Genomic DNA, 6,000 nt, shown 5'->3' on the forward strand with positions numbered 1-6,000 from the left:
GTATAATAAAGTAGTAATGAGGAAAATAAACAGGATGCCTTAGAATAATAGGTTTAAAACTGCAATTATAACTGATTATATCTGATCTTTGGGCCACTTGGGGAGGCCGTGCAGCAAGCTGTAAACACTATACTGATGTAATAATACCTTGTAAACTTGGCAAACATGATAGTAATGCAGTGGCTTATGTATACATCCAGCAGACACGGAGCAGCAGCATTACTGTTATTTAGAGTCGTGTTTGTGTCCACATGATGAATGTAAGTTTAATATTCACTCTCCTTTCAGCTCTGATCTTCGTGTAACTGCTCATGTTAAAAGCATCTGGCTCTTTAGCTTCCAAGCACTCCGCTATGTTCACCAGTTAGTCACAAACTTTGTCCATCTGAAACTTTTCGTGCTGAGCAGATTATGTTGAGTGGGTTTTCAGATTTTGGCTGAATGAGAACGGTGAGAATGATTCAAAACAGCAAAGTGCCCAAACACCAAAACAATCACCTAAAGGTTTATAAAAGACTCTGTAGAGTTGAGGGGAAGCTGCACAGCTGGGTCAATATTATCTGTGGGTTCAACACCGTGAGTGACCCCTTTCACATTACATGCAGCAGTTTGAACCATTGTTAATGTAAAAAAAATATATATATATATTGTTTAGAGCAGCTTTAAGAGGAACTGGCAAACTCCCAGCATGTATCATGTGTTTTGAGCACTAAAACACATATCATATAAAATGAATTGTTCATTCATATGAAATGAATTGTTAAATGAAAATGATAATACCCTCTGCAAAGGACTGAAATGGTCCCACAGTGAAGCATAAATGGGAGTGAACAAGTAACAGTCCCTAAAGCATTATCTGTGTGACAAAGCAGTCTTTGTCAACTTAGAAAATATCTCCACAGATTTACCAGCTATTTGTGTTCATTGGACATTAGTCACTGGTAAATGCTTCGCTTGAGCCAGACTAATGAAAAGGCCTCTGTGGGGTAATAGTGAAAGTGAGTTACGCTGCCTGTTCTTATTAGCAGCCTGGACATGTTGTTAATCACAGGACATAATGAGAAAAGTTATTTAATTGTATTTACCATCGACCTGTTACAATATTTGCCAGCTGTCCATCAGGTGTTTAACGTGATGGTTCATAGTGCAGACTGACATTGAGCGTCCTAATGCACCATTAGTTTTTGTAATGTTTTGACCATATTTCTGAAGGGCATACTGTTCCCCAAGGTTCACCTACATAGCTGCCCCATATTTGGAATGGTTTTGAAGTAACATGCTTGTGTTTTTTTTTTTGTTGTTGTTGTTGTTTTTTTTTTAATTACAGCATTTCGAGTTGGAGACTGAGATACAGAGCCAACGAGAAGATGTGATGCAGAGTCCTCTACTGTATCTGCAAAGTAAGCAAATTCCCAGCACACACAGACCACCACTGTGAGTGTGACATAGAAGCTGTCCTGTATCCTAACACCTCATTTGAAATGTAATTTAGCCTTAGCAGGTATGCAACATTTCCAGCCCTGTCTCCTTGAAATTACATTTATACACAACTAAACTGCAACAGCAAACTTAATCATTGGCTGGATTATGTTCAGAGGCAACCTTTTTCTTTTTTTTTTAATGAATGTATGAATGAAAGGCAGTGGAGTCGACTGGAGGCTTTTGGGGTTTGGTTTAAATGTGAATAAACATCTTAAACAAGTGCTGTTAGTGCCTAAACATAACCACAAACTTTTTTAATAATGCTGTGGGCTACTGCAAATGGATAATGTGATCTATGAGTTTTTGAAGGAAAACTAATATGCTGTGAAAACAATTTACTGATACGCAGTTGCTGTTGCAGTTGTGTAGAAACATAATTTCTGGGACACAGCTAACAGTCATTTACTGACAAAGCCAAGATGCTGACTCCATTCTAGCCCCAGTTTGTGCCTCCCATGAAATCATTTGACACTTTTACAGTGATGATCAAATTGGAGTCACAATCATGAGCCACTATTTTTCTCTGAGATAAGGTCAAGACAAACTTTGACAAACCTCACAGGTCTTTTGACAGCACTTGGCACATTTTGGCAGAGATGTCCAGAAGCGTTTGGTCCTGCTGTTACAGAAAAAGAAAAGTCCCATCCACTGCACATTAAAGAAGCCTCTGAACCTCTACCCCAAAGTACAGCTTTATTCCTTCAAGTCAGAAAAGATAGCAGTCTTAATTGACATATCCTCAGTCGTCTCATTTGATGCAATGAAAATCTGAAAGTGTTTAATCAAGAATCTTTGCTGGCACACGGCCACATTGCATATTTCTATTCAAAACAGTCAGCTAAATTAAATTGGTTCCATCCATTCAGTCATTTGTCATTCACTGAAAATATGGATGCTGAACGCACACAGTGAGACTCTGAGCCCTAAAAGGCTAATTTAAGATAAATTATTATCATGCTGAAACTATTTTATTACAAAATTGCCACTTGTTTTATGGCAACGTATGCACAGATGGACATACACTACACACACACACACGCTCCCTTGCCAATGCACATAGTTCCATTACAGCATTTAAATGGCTTATCATCAACTGTGAGTCACTTCCAGCGATATCCTGAGATTTATTTTTCCACTGGTGATTGAACTTGAAAGTTTATTAGTTGGTAAGCAGTGCATCATGGGTAATCGATCACACTGTAAGGACTGTGGACAACTGGACTCACTACACTCACAGAGCTCTCACAAGTGTGGAAATTCAGATTAACTCGTGGTATGCTTTTGCTTCATGCCACCTCTTGTGTATATAAATGTTACCAGAATTACATGAGACGATGACAGCAAATCAGTTTTCAGTGTCAGAGTCATTTTCCTCACCGTAATTGGTTGGGTTTGTTTTAATCAGCAGAGTTACAGTTGACGGGGCTTCAAGCTTCCTCCTGCAGACAGACAGGAAGATCCCAAACACGCTGCCTCAGTCTGATGCACCATTTTCCACCCAATTTACTGAAGATAATTAATTATGAGGAAAAGAGAACAAAAGAACTTGAAGGGATATTAAGCGAAAAAGCGGCTGCTGCAGAGTTTTTTTTTTTTTTCGCCCCTGCTCCCCTTTTCTCGGGGCGACGCTCGGATCACCGCTCACACAGGCGAGAAGAAAAAGAAGCGTGGTTTCCACCTCATTTAAAGATCGCTGTAATTATTCAGTACCCTTCTTTATTCAAAGTGCCACACTTTTTCTGATGCATTATCTCAAATCACAACAGGTAATAAAAGCCATATATCTTCATTCTTTCAAGGCCAGCTTTTTTCACGGCGACAGCAAAATAGATAGAAAAGCTTTCTGGAGGCAAGATCTCATTTGCTCGGCTGCTGGAATAAGTTTACACGCCAAAATCCCTTTTGCAAATAAGGGAAAGGTTGATCAATTAGCCCTGACTAGTTCTAACCTGTCTCTTAACTAATTATGTTGGATTTTTAATTACACATGAATGCATGGCTCGCTCAATAATCCATTGTTTCACTTCGGCAGAATCTTTTTGGATGCTGGCGTGGCAACAATGTCTAAGAAACGTTATAGTGTTTGTTGTGATGAGGACCTATGGACCAGCCCTTTTTGACCTGAATGGAAGTGGAGAAAGCAGCACGTGACCTCTGCCCCTTTGTATCACTGTTTACAGGCTGTGTACCCTCCAGCACAGCAGGTTGACTGCTTTAGTCCGCCGCTTGTGCTGTTCTCAGTGGTGAGTATTGGTGTGGAAGGGCGAACGATTCCTAACTAATGGGTTGTGGCCTACAACCTGGCAGTGATGAATGGTGCTGTAGGCCCTTGCTGTGGTTTTTAGGATTATCGTGGTTGTAGCTGGAGAATTGGAGGCTGAAGTGAGCTTAGCTGCACTCAAGCATGTGCTCAGCCCACGAACTCCGCTGCAGTCCTCAAGGGGTTTTTATTTCAGCCCCGTGTGATGGGGCCTGGGTAAACATGGCAACAAGCCAGGTCATCTTCACATGACCGTCAGGTAGCAGGATCGCTGGGCCGTGTCACTTGAAGGCAGTTTCATTATCATCAGGGCTCAGGGTGTGTTATGATGGCAGATGTGACTGATCAAGGTGTTACCTAACTTAACTTTAAGTGTTTATGAATTGGTAAGACAAGAAGGGTGCTTCACAGCTGAGAGCAGAACAGAGTGGAGGTCAAAAGGTGACTGTTTATCTCTGCCAAGATCCTTTCCTGCCAGTGGCAAGAAGCCTTTTGTCCACTGCCAAAGAATCACGATGTTAATAACCTTGCTCCGTCGCTTCTTTTTTGAGCTCATTATCCTGACTTTTCTGTCACAGGATTTTTAACAGGATTTTAAGCAGTGAGAGAAGAAGCCTTTTTTCTTGCATTTGTCATAAACTTTTACTCTCCACAGCTTCTTATATTTTGCTGCATAGAGGAAGAGAAATAGATATCATGGATACAAAGGAAATAAATATCATTCGCAGGGTGTCATTAGTTAACATGCAGACTCACAGTTAGCCTATACTTAGACTTAATGACCCCTTCCAACCACTTGAACTTTTCCAGGAAACTAGGGACCTTATAACAGATTCAGCTACTGCATTTACCTGCATTTTGAATCCATTAACCAGGTTCTGCTTTCTACAAGGTTCTGCTCCCCACGTAGTAATTTCCACAGGCCGAGGAACCATCAAAGACACCCTGCAAGGCAGTCACTGATATCAGTAAGTGGGGATGCGATTGTCATTCAGTGTTAATTTCATTCATGAAAATTATGATGAAAAATGTCTGTTAACAACCTTTTTTTTTCCATAATGAAAAAGAGAGTAAAGCTAAATAAAAAGTAACCTTTAAAAACAAGAACTAAGATGAAATGTTTTACATTTTTCAAATATTTTGACCTGTTACACTGCTGTGAATGAGAAACACTCTGCAAAGTTCTGTGTGTGTCAGTAACATTATCTGCTGTTACCTGTTCTGTGAAGAAACTGATTTGTGGACTAAATTCATCTACAATCCATTGAGAATTAGACAAGAGGCAGCAACAAAACAGCTGAGACAGACTATGAAAACACAAGCAGCACAACAACATTTATAACTAGAAGGGCACTCAGAGACCTTCAGACCTCCTTCAAGGCCAATGTAAAACAGCATACACCAGACCAAAGAGGAAAAAAACTGAAATTCACTGTGGATGATCCAGATGTGCCCCAGTGTTTAATGGGTTCTTCCCAGGCCCGTGCTCCATCCCTCCACCATGTCTAGTACAAATTGGTTAGGTGTTGTTTTTTGTTTTTTTTTTCTTTTTTCAGGCAAATAAACAACAAACAGACACAGGTGAAAAATCTAACCTCCTCGGCAGAGATAACAGGATAAGCTAATGTAACTATTTAGTGCTGTGGAGGTAACATTAATGTCACTTCCAGTCGGCCGTCTTTAGAGTTGCTATCAGGAGGAGTGAGTAAGTTCTAGGATTAATGTCGCTGGTCCTTTTAAACCGTCCTTTAGACATAGTCTAAACAGAGATCACAGTATTGATGTATTGATGAAAATGAGCAGTATTTCAGTGAACAGGTGAGTGAATCCAGCTCCTGAAAGTCTCGCTGCTCTGCAGTGAACAGCACAGGTAGCTGCAGTAATGCCAGGTTAGCAGGAACAACTGTACTAGATCAGAGAGAGCGGATCTGTTCAAACAGGCAGTTTGGAAATGCTGACTGGATTTACTGAGGTGAGTCAGTCTGTACTGCTGCAGACCAGAGTGACATGGACAAGTTGAGAGAGACACCCGTAACCATGGTAACTTTACACAAAGATGGCGACAGCTGTAGTCTGAAAAATACATTGAAGATATGAAAATTAAAAATGTATGATGAAAATGAGACAAATGTGTGCATTTGCTATTGTTTCCTTGAATGTGTCACCCACCTGTATCTGGTCATAGTCAGTGACTGAATCTAAGTTCTGTGCTTAAGTAAATTACTTTAGAATTTCCATTTTATTGCACTTAATACTTC

This window comes from Toxotes jaculatrix, chromosome 14, assembly GCF_017976425.1.
Source record: "Toxotes jaculatrix isolate fToxJac2 chromosome 14, fToxJac2.pri, whole genome shotgun sequence".
NCBI lineage: Eukaryota > Metazoa > Chordata > Actinopteri > Toxotidae > Toxotes > Toxotes jaculatrix.